Raw genomic sequence first — 12,360 nt, 5'->3', positions numbered from 1 at the left:
CATAAAAAGAGGATGCTAGGATCACGAAATACTCCTTTAAATAACGATTAACGAAGACATGTTGCATCAAATATTCTATGCCGAATTAAAAAAGATATATCTAAGAAGAAGAAGATGAAGGAGGAGAAGGAGAAGAAGGAAGAGGAAGAAGAAGAAGAAGAAGAAGAAGAAGAAGAAGAAGAAGAAGAAGAAGAAGAAGAAGAAGAAGAAGAAGAAGAAGAAGGAATTAGAAGAAGAAGAAGGAGGCGGAATTAGAGGAAGAAGAAGGAGTTGGTGTTTGTATGTCTCCGATAACATCAGAAAATATACAGCCTGTCTCAAAAAAAGTTGTGCAAGTGAAAAGCGCCCTCTATGGCAATTAGAAAATACCGTTGTGACATGATGCTTATATCAACGTCAAGGGCATTGTCTCAGCTCTCAGATGCCGTTTGTTCTGTTCAATTTGCTTGTTTTAATCTCGAGATATGTTTAGTTAACCACGATAGAGTAAAATCACAATTGTGCCACTTTTACTAGGGAAGAGTGCTACACAAGTAGGTCCTAGATCAATGATGATAGCTGATGTTTATGTGTCTAATTCACTCCCCCTTCGGGGCTCGTGCATAAGACGCATCAACCTCAGCACGAATGCATTATTTTGTCTAATTTCTCTCCCAACAAATAATACGCGTTCATTAACTTAAAATGTGCAATATTTGTTTGTCTTTTAACATGTCTTGAGTGACAAAGAAAACAGTATTACCATGATAAAATCATTGACATGCACCTGTATTTACTTTTACAGCAGAATGTGAAATATCTTTTTCTCTTTCAACCTGTTTTAAGAGTTAAAAGAGAATCATATAATACATGTATCATGATAAAACAGTAAAATCAGTAAAAACATTTTTTATTGTTGTATAATTGATGCGTTCTTTTGATTTCACGAAGGAACTCTTGATAAACTTGATGCTATCATTGATTTACATGTACAGTCCTCTTGATCTTCCCTAGTAAAAGTGGCACAATTGTGATTTTATCCTTTCGTGGTTAACTAAACATATCTCGAGATTAAAACAAGTAAATTGAACAGAACAAACGGTATTTGAGAGCTTAGACAATGCCCTTGACGTTGATATAAGCGTCATGTCACAACGGTATTTTCTAATCGCCATAGAGGGCGCTTTTCACTTGCACAATTTTTTTTGAGACAGGCTGTATGTGAAGTATCGTGATATCGTAATCGTTGTTGTGGTGTTTCATTTCAGGCATGATGGATTTTAGTTTATTTGGCATGTCATATGTAAGTATACAGATCTATAAATCCAGGGTTGCCCACTCTCACGCATTCAGCGTGAGTCTCACGCATTCAGCGTGAGTCTCACGCATTTGGGTACTTTCCCACGCTCTTACGCCATGGTAGTCAAATCTCATATGTATATCAATCTCATGCTCTGAAAGTGTATGAATAATTGTGTTTGATTATATTTAAACTTACGAATGATCTTAAATAAACCAGTGCCTTTTTACGGGCCTGATATCGACTCCAGATTTTTTTTTTGTTGTTGCTAAAACCATGTAAAATCAGCCGTTTTTGACCAAAATGTATTATTTAGGCTGAAAAAATCATAACATTTTCAACATTTTCAAAAAAGCTAAGTTGAGTACCCCTGGGGATTTTAGTGGACCGTGGAAAATATATTAGGGGGCAGGGAACACCCCTTGGTCGAGGGTTAAATCAAGAATTATAGGCCTAATTAACTTGAAGCATAAACACTTTTTGCTGTTGGAGTTACTGCTGCCAGCTCGTAATCGGCGGGCCATGTAACATCGCGGATTAATATCAATATATTTTATTTCGAGATTTGTATTGTGACATGACATGACAAATTATTGATTCAAGTCATACTATTGTCTACTTTCTTTAACACACAAAATATAGACCAGGAGGCCGGTCGAGTGCAGATCCGTCCGAACACGCTTTTCAATACGGAATAAATGCTAACCTCATCGTGACATCATCCAAGCAGCAAAGTTCATTTCCCATTGAAAAAGCGTTATCCGGCGGATCTGCATCAACTATGTCACTCTTGGTGTGGGTCTACTTTTCGGCGTAGTGGTAAAAGCCTAACAATGCCCGCCGATTACGAGCTGATCAAACTATATATGTGATGCGATCAAGCAAAATCAGTCGGAACTCGGCAATAATAAATTTTCAGTTTCTTACAGGATAGTAAAAAAACATTTACAAAGCTGGATTTTGCAGAGAACCCCATTGAAATTGAACAACCAGTTCCAAAGATATGAGCAATTAAAGAGTTTCCAAAACAACAAGAAACAAAAGAAAATATTTCCTTTATTTGGCTATATCTCAAAATAATGTTTTACGAGCAAAGCGAAAGGAAAACAAATTTACCCATGGCGAGAAATGGACGATCCCTATTGTGTTTGTCGATCCGGGTATGGTCATGCTAGCTCCATGCTGTGTGTTGTGGTGTTGGCATGGGGATCAATAGGTGACATCGATTTTGTAAACATCTACATGTAGTGCGCGATCGAGTTTGTGAGTCATTTATGAATGTCTCTCCATCAAGTAAACATCGGAAAGAAATTTCCCCACCCACCACTCCCAATAAGGGTATGGGGGCAATGAAAAGTATATATTAGTGAACGCATAATTAAGAGTGATAATTCACTCTCATGAAGTAAAGGGAATAGAGAGAAGTTAACAGCTCAATAACAAACAAAGGAAATGTATTATGATATGTCAATTATGTTGCATTAGCATGATTATTTATAATTGTCCTTAGGTGATATAAGGGCTTAAATCAGCACATGCGAAGAGGGAATCCTTTACAGAAATAGCTGCAAGTAAAGTAGTGAGGACATTATCGTTAAATGTTATATAAATTATGTTATTGCAATATAGAGAAATACTGGATAAGCAGAAAGTCTCAATAGATCAGGAGTACAAGCAAAATGGTACAAATTTTCAGAATGTTATTTTAAATTAACCAGCCTGTAAGTTCCAAATGTGTTTATCACAGATGCCATAGGTAACAGAGAGAAAGGCTTTCAGAGATCTTCAAATAAGCACAAGATATTCAAAGATAAGGGTCACAATATAATATTGTTCCCCTTCTATAAATTATATATATATATCAGTTCTAGAAAATGGAGAGCTGTCATTAATCAGTACATGTTAAAAGAGTTATATGTGCAAAAATTTGGTTGTTGCTCGAGTATAGTACATTAGTAATTGTTGAAGATTGGGATTTTTAGATATTCTTTTTGTAAATTATAATGATACACATGCACAGGTAGACGAGTAAGTCACAATAATCCTTTTATCCATTGTAACCTTCAGGTCAATTACACACCTGTTGGTGGAATCCCAGGGAACAGCCACCCTCGGAGATCTTGTATTGTATGCACCAGTAGTATATATACCTTGTGTGGGTCTCAGCCATGATATGTTATGTTAATCAACGGTTTCAGAGTTGTACACTCGGGAATTTAATTCTAGGGGGGTAGGTCTACCCTAGGATAGGTTTTGATCTGATTTCAATAGTACAAAGTGTAACACTTTACTCCAGTCGCGGTCACTGGGGTAAGGGGAATTCGATGGCGGCTGTCGTGTTCCAAATGTGTCCAATAACGTTTTCTCTATGAGAATATTATATATTTTGTTAATTTTATTTCGGCTGAGATCAAAGGTAATTGGTGTGAATTCTGAAACAAATTCAAACGCTCAATAAAAGGCAACTTGATGGAGTGCCATCCATGATTAGCAAAATCTTTGTGTCCTTGTCCTTTTTGGCTTTCTCGGTCTGAGGGTAATCAATATTTCCGAGGTCCGACTGATTTTGCTTGATCGCATCATATATAACCATTTTCCTTTTCAGACTGGTGCTGACATCTGTGGATTCTTTCAAGACACTACTGAAGCATTATGCAGGCGATGGCATCAATTAGGCGCGTTTTATCCATACTCAAGGAATCACAATACCATTAATGTTGCTGTAAGTTCATTAAAGCCATTTATTGTAACATAAATATTGGGTAAAATCTACCCAACTATTGGTTAAAATTTAACCAAAGAAATTATGCCCAAATAATGTTGGGTAAACCATATATCTAACCAACGGATTGGACTATTCCAGTTGAAATCCATATACACCCCATATGGAAGACATAACCTTAAAGTCCCATTAAGTGAAAAACTCCATGGCACCGTCGGGGGCTCGAACCCACAACCTAACAATCATGAGCCACCGTGCCCTTGCTTTTATCATAACCCCATAAAATTGGTGACTCTGAAAAGAGCTGTTTGTCAATTGAAAAAAAAAGTTTATCTTTTAATTAATGATTTTACGTTTCATCTCCAGCCTCAACATCCCGCCGTTTTTGGTGAAGATTTCGCTCTAGAAGTAGCCGACGTGTTACGCATACGGTACAGGCTATTGCCTTTCTTGTACACATTGATGGCTGAAGCACACATTGTAGGTTCTACCGTAGTTCGTCCATTAATGCATGAGTACGTATTGGTGATTATTATCAAATCGTTTTATGCGTTTTTATACCATAACTGATAATTAAACGTTTTCTGTACAAGGTTTTGTATTTGCTAGGTGTAGGAGAAGCCTGCTAAAACGTTTACGCCGCGCTGTGAAATAGGCTTCGTATTTAAAGCCATATTATAACATTTGCTGTTGAGGACGCCCTCACTGATTTTTTAAAATTCATTTTTTACACAATTATATTGTACTTTATTAAACCAATATACCCTGCAAAAATCAAGACTCTAGGTGCTGTAGTTTTGTCAAAATCCGATATTTTGAATAAAGCGCCGGAACCGGCGTCTTATTATTACGATGGAATTATTAGTCGAACGCATACACGATGTTCATAACACACAGTGCGGGACGGTGATCTACACAACAAAGGGTCGTACCATAACATGACCGAAGGAGTGGTACGTATTGGCGACATACGCGCTGGTAGTAAATTCCAATTTTCTTTGCTTTGACGTAGTTGTTCGGCTCAAAAATAAAAGGGGATATATCTGACAGTAAAAACTAACATTTTATGTCAAAGAAATGCTAATCTATTTTGTATGATAATGTTATAATATTGCTTTAATGTTTAATGTGAAATTGATCTACGGGTATTGAATGTGCGCGGTTAACCAGTGCATGGAAAGACAACATTGGTTGCTCTTTTGCACCATGACACAAGAATAAGGAGAAGGAGTAAGAGTGGGAGAGAAGAAGGAAAAATATAAGAAGAGGAGGAGGAGGAGAACGAGGAACAACAAGACGAAGGGGAGATGGAAAGAAGAGAAAGGAGGGGAAGAAAAACAAAGAGAAAAAAGAAATGAAAAAAGAAACGGAAAAAATAAAGATTTACCGAGAAAAGTGAATTTTAATAGAATTCGCACAATTTGCATTGTGGGGTGCTGAAAAGTATATCTATCACTGTATCAGAGGTATATATTCAAGCAAAAGGCAATTATTATTTTGTGTGTGCATCTTTCTTTCCTGAAACAGGTTTACATCAGACAGTGTTACTTGGGATATTGATCGTCAATTCCTATGGGGACCATCATTAATGGTATCACCAGTACTCGATGAGGTGAGGGAAAACTTACTCTGCAGAGATAATTGGCTCTTCCAGTTGAAATACATACACCCCCTATGGAAGACATAATGGCCTTAATCTTCCACGCAGGGAGTGAGCATTTCAAATGGGGTTACCTAAATGGGTGACTCCATTTTGAAATCTATACCCCTGTGAGGGAGATTAAGATCATGTTTTCCAGGGTGTATGGATTTAAACTGGAATAACCCGATAGCAGGATGTTCTTGAGACTGGGATCAAGACTTCTGGATTCGACAATTGTATGAAGCAACAACTAAGATCAAAATAGGACCATGCAGAATGAAACAAAATACACGTTTCTTTAAATTGTTTGAGGTTTTTATACTATTATAGTTGAAGAATAAGGAATAAAATATATAATTTCCAAAAGTTTAGACTGACTTTCAGCACAAAAATTCACTAACCTTGAATTTTCGATGTGTGACACACATCTTCATCAGAAGAAATCCTAAGATGTTGTGATGGACTTGCCCTTTTGTTGATCATTGGCAACTTTTGGTCGAATGAGGGCGTTGTATTAGGTTGGCAATTCCAGTCCGTAAAATATATATACATAATACAAGGGAAAGTCTACATTACAATTTATGAACTCACACATTAAGATGCGTGAGATTATGTTGGTGTTTGTGGGAAGGGTGTGAGTTATATTATAGAGAGGAATATTATAGCGATATTGACTCTTTCAATTAAATGTTTTAATTTCTAACATTTGCAGGGCCATGTCGAGCTAAATATGTACGTGCCAAAGGGGCCCTGGTATGACTATTATACGGTATGTATATCTCTTTATTCGGGGCTGTGGCTATAGATGGAAAAGGGTGAGGGTCCACTCATGATTTTTTTTTTAGAGCAGATGCAACTCTACTGGACATTGGGGGGGGGGCGGCCCCCTCAGAGTATAAAAATTGTGCCAAGGTTTTTTTTGATCCGCCATCATCATCATCATTTCCGCTACTGTCATCATCATTATCATCATCATCATCGTCATCATCCTTACAATATGGTTTGGTTTTAACAGTGTCAAATTATTTCACCGTAGTTTATGTAGGCCCATTAGGTGTTAGTCTACTTTATATAACACGCAAAATATAGACAAGACAGGTCAACATTATCACTATTAAACGTAATGGTATAAAACTGATGACAATTCCCGCCGATTACGAGCTGATCGAAGTAAAAATCATGAGCGTTCAAAATGGTATCGTGACGTTTGCGACACCCTGTACGATAACACTGATTCGTCTTATTTTTTTTTAATTCTCACTGCACGTATTTTTAATCTCACTGCACGTATCTTAATCTCACTGCACAGATTTTTAATCTCACTGCACGGATTTTTAATCTCAATGCACGTATCTTAATCTCACTGCACGGATTTTTAATCTCACTGCACGGATTTTTAATCTCACTGCACGGATTTTTAATCTCACTGCACGGATTTTTAATCACACCGCACGGATTTTTTTATCTCACTGCACGGATTTTTAATCTCACTGTACGGATTTTTAATCTCACTGCACGGATTTTTAATCTCACTGCACGGATTTTAATCGTACTGCATGGATTTTTAATCTCACTGCACTGGTTATTAATCTCACTACACGGATTTTTAATCTCACTGCACGGATTCTTAATCTTACTGCACAAACTTATAATAGCCTCTGCTAGTGTACGCTCATGATCGCCATCACTAACACATTACGATGAATCGTATTCATATTTTTTCTTCTAAATAATAAATTGATCTACATAGGGTGCCATGGTAAACCGTAACGTTGAACAGACATGGGTAACTGTACCAACACCAGAGGATACCATTAATCTGCATGTCCGAGGTGGATACATCATACCAACCCAGCAACCTGCTAACTCAACTATGTGGAGGTAAAGTAACCAAATTAATCCATATCGTATCCAATACGTACTTTAGTTTTCTGGGAAGCCTAATTCTAACTGTAACCCTTGAACTAACCTCTAAACTATTATAACTCTAATGCACAGGATGCAGGTATGAGGGGGGGGGGGGGGCACTCAACAAAAGTCGGGATTTTTCCCATTGAAAAGACAAAATCGACGTGTTATTCAACAGTTATTTTATTAATAACATTTGTATTAATCATGGTCTTTCTTTCCAGTCGTTCTAAACCATTTGGCTTGATAGTGGCTCTCGACAGTGTTGATTATGCATCCGGGAGCTTGTTCTGGGATGATGGCGAAACTGTCTGTAAGTTTTGGACAAGACCTATTATTGAAGACCGAATTAAAAAAGACTAGTTTGCGTCTGACGTCAGGGCAAAGGCACAACTTGATTGGTTGCTGACCTGCGCAGTACAACATTTTGAGTCTGGTTGTCAGGACGTCATACGCAAACTAGTCTTTTTTAATTCGGTATTCAATAATATATCTCATCAAAACGAATAGTTACGTGATCAAAAATAAATAAGAATAGGATTCTATTAAAAAACGACACTGACTTTATCTAGATAGAAAAATGACAAAGAAATATGAAAACTTAATTAATTTTATGATTGAGATCAGAGTAGGACCCTGCTGTTCATTTTGATTGTATTATCACTTGAACCGACAATCTTATCAAGATTATTTGTTTCCGTTTCATTTTAACAAGTAACTATTCAAATTAACAATTAGATCTCCAACTCATTATTTGACAAGATTATCCATTTCATTTTGACAAGATTCTGTTAAGTCCCGCTCTGACAAGACAGACTACTCAAATTTGATAAGTTGGGTCATTTACTGACGAGAATCTCACCTCACCTCACCTACGCTGTTTCATCCTCTGTAGTATGAAGCCCTCTTCAAGAATCTCCCATTTCTGTCTGTCTTGCGCATCACTTGCTCATGTGGTGCCTCTATATGCTGTTAAGTCATCTCGCCATCTTCGTCTTTACCTTCCTCTTCTACGCTTTCCTGTTCTTGGTTGCCACTCGGTGACTCTTTTTGTCCATCTGTTGTCGTTTTTTCTTGCCACATGTCCTTCCTGCCCATCTCCGTTTTGCTTCACCAATCCTTTCCATGATGTCTTTGACTCCAGATATTTATTCATTCTATAATGTTTGAAATGACAAGGTAATGTCATCAAATAATATCTATTTGATGAATTTCTTGTAATTGTGATGAGAATGTCCAATTCATTTTGAAGTGAAATCTGTTATGTCCCCAACTGAATAGTTTCCCTTGTCAAATTTGACAGGTTTATTCCAATGAAGTAGATCGTTTAAAGAGTGTAGATGTTCTCGCTTAGTATCACGATTGTTACTGATACATTTTGAAGAACTGAGACCAGTGATGTTTGTCTATTATTGTTTTGTTAAATATTGCACAATTAATGCATCCATGACAGGGGTGAGACTGCCACTTGGAAAATATTTCGGGTGCAGTTGTAACGGAAAGAATCACATCACAATAATTATGTCATATTAGTCTGCTTGGGATCCCGTTTCCCCGGAGACAAACTTTTTTTTTTCATAACCAGCATCTTGTCAATGTGGAACACAACAGGCTGCAGTTAATTAAGTGTCTACCAGACAATGACCCATGGCTTATGGTTGTATACCGTACGCTTAGAAAAAAGTTCTAAAACCTCCATGAACCTTTTTTGTCCTCTATATGGAACCCTTAAGTAAAAAATAGTTTCTTCAAACTGAAAGAACCACTTGAACCCTTTGTAGGACCATTTTTTGCCTTTATAGAAACTCTTTGGTTCCTTACAGAACTGTTGAGGGTTCCATATATTTATAGAGAACAGAGTTTAGAACCCTTTTTCCTGCGATTGTATCACCAAAGAATATCATCGGAAATTAAATAACCACTAGAAAAATATTTGAAATCAATCTGGAAAAACATTGGACTAATCCATTTAAAATCCATACTCCCCCGGTGGAAGATTTTGGAAATATCTTCTACAGGGGGAGTATATGAATTTCAAATAGAATAAGCACATTAACCAACTCTGTATATATTTTGAAACTTGCCCTCCTCTGTGGAAGATTCAGTCTCAGAGGGTGTATGAAATTCAAATGGAGCTGCCTAATGTGTTCATTCCATTTGACAGTCATACTCCCCCTGTGGATGATATTTCCAAAATCTTCCACATTGGGAGTGTGAATTTTAAATGGAATAGCCCATGATAAGACTGATTTTGTCTCCTTTTTCAGCAACCTATGAGAATGAGGAGTATTACATGGTGGAATTCAATGCAGAAAAGGTGAGTACAGTAAAACTACTGTAAAGTTTCACAAAAAAGGGGTGCCGAGGGCCGGCCAATGCCCGGGAATAAATAAAAATGCAGGTATGACATTTAAGGCCTATACTGCAGGATCGAACTCTAAAATGAAGGCGAGAAGCGCAAGAAATATATTTTATACAAAACTGGACCCCAAAAGATAATTTGTTTGTTTCAAATGTGCTATTCCTTTTGAAAATCACACCCCCTTAATGATAAAGATTTTGGAATTGCAACCACATGCAACAGTTTAGCTATTCAGATCCGACAATTTCCACCACAAAACAGGCGTAGCCAGGGGGCCGGGTGGGGATATTGCCCCCCTCCCCCACCCCCGCAGAAAACTTCCCAGGGATAAGATGGGGCAAAGAATAAAGTGTCATTAAAATGACTAAAAATGGGACAAAAATTAACAAATGGGGACAAACATTTGGCTTTGCCCCCTCACACTAAAATGCAGGCAGTTACCCCGCTGATCCAAAAACGGTTGTAATTCTAATAATATATGAATGGATCTTGGAATGATTTCGATTATTATGATTACAGAAAGAATTTCTTCTAATAAACTGAATGATTTCTTTAGTTTAGATGATGAAAATAATGCTGTTGATTTTTTTTTTCAGGGTTCGCTGAGGTCTACCATCACCCACCCTCATGACACATTAGTAAACGATTTAGTACTTGATGATATCCATATATGGGGCGTTTCTGACAATATTAACACTGTCACATTAAATGGTGTTACTTTGGAAGAAAGTAAATGGGACTTCGACACAACAAAAAGGGTGAGACACAATATTCATCAAGTTTTCGTTCTTGTTGATTACTTTTTTCTTCCTTCCTTTTTTTCTTTTTTTTTCTTCCTTTTCTTTTCTTTTCTTTTCTTTTCTTTTCTTTTCTTTTCCTTTCCTTTCCTTCTTTCTTTCTTTCTTTCCTTCCTTTTCTTTTCTTTTCTTTCTTTCTTTGTTTCTTTCTTTTTTGTCTTTTCTTTTCTTTTCTTTTCTTTTCTTTTCCTTCCTTCCTTTCTTTCTTGCAATCACCGTGAATGTGCTATTCCAGTTGAAATCCATACACCTCCCATAATGGAAGATATGACCTTAATCTCCCAGGGGGGTATAGATTTAAAGAGGAGTCACCCATTGTGGAAGATTAAGGTCATGTCTTCCATAGGGGGTGTATGGATCTCAACTGGAATAGCCCAACATTCATGACATTGTGTATAGAAATAATATCAGATATATATTCTAGATAAGTTCCAAATATTATTAACCTATAATTTTAATGTCATTCTTCCTTTCCTTTGTTACAGGTATTTACATTGTCTGACTTGAATCAACCGATGAAAACTGACTTCATTCTAACCTGGACTTAATAAACGCCAACCTCCTCATATACCGTACCAAAGACATAAAAGTGATAAACCAAAGCAAAGAACCAACAATATTTCGAACTTTCTTTATACTAAACACTTGCATATAGCACTTATTTTGAAACTTTTATAACACTTCATATAAACATTTATCATTGTATATGGGGAGATGCAATATTTAAGTGTACCGGGGAGCTTGGGGAAGTGTTTATGGTATTGAGAGGGGAGTGGGAGAATTTTGCATGTCGAAAGGGTGGGCCAGCGTGTATGTGCAAGGGAGGTGAGAAATATTTTGGCATGCCAAAAAAGGGAGAAATTTGGTAATATACCCCTATATGTGAAAAACAAGTGGGTGTCTCGTTTAGCATTCGTTTGCTGGCAAACACCTATACACCCCAAGGAGGCAGAAGCTAGGCCTAAAAAAATTGTTGGATAGGCGGAACATAAAATAAAAATTAGGGTAGGTCGGTCGGCAATTTAAAAAAAAATTACACACATTTTAAGCTGTAAATCGCGAATGATAAAGGCTTTGGAACTTTTTTTTTTCATTTTTTTTTTGTAAAACGATAAGAAAAAAGTCTAGGTTCGGGCCTATTTTTAGGGTCGGTCGGGTTACGCCAATCAAACAATTTTTTAGGCCTTATTGACTTCTTAAATAAATGATAATAATCGCAATTAAAATGATAACGTCAGAATCATCATTCTTCGGGTTGTATGCTTAGAATGTTATAGCTATATATATCGTTGTCGTGTAAATAGGAAATCTGCGCCTCTAAAAAGGCAAACTTTAATAAAAAAAAACTGGTCGCGATTCTGATTCTTATTATAATTATAGTTCCAGGTAAAAGATAATTATTACCCATACCACATTTTTTAGTTTAAGTATTCATTTTTTTGAATTTAGAAAAAAATAAATATTCTGCAATTATCTGTATAATGGGGCCTACCCAAATATAAGTGTGGTTCTAAAGTCGGATCTATATCATCAGAATAAAAATCTTTGTCAATATTTAATAGTGGTACACTCATTCAATTTATCTTATGACATGGCAAAGAAGACCCTGACGTCCACACGCCTGTATGTAAACATTCAACGTGTACTATG

The 12,360-nt window shown here is 36.7% G+C and overlaps 1 pseudogene; it reads left to right on the top strand.

Moving 5' to 3' along the window:
* Nucleotides 1-11,282, top strand: part of LOC140138911 (sucrase-isomaltase, intestinal-like) — a 30,883-nt pseudogene extending 19,601 nt beyond the window's left edge.
* Nucleotides 11,283-12,360: the final 1,078 nt, after the last annotated feature.

This window comes from Amphiura filiformis, chromosome 18 (assembly GCF_039555335.1).
Source record: "Amphiura filiformis chromosome 18, Afil_fr2py, whole genome shotgun sequence".
NCBI classification, from domain to species: Eukaryota; Metazoa; Echinodermata; class Ophiuroidea; order Amphilepidida; family Amphiuridae; genus Amphiura; species Amphiura filiformis.
This window is presented reverse-complemented; position numbering and strand designations above follow the sequence as displayed.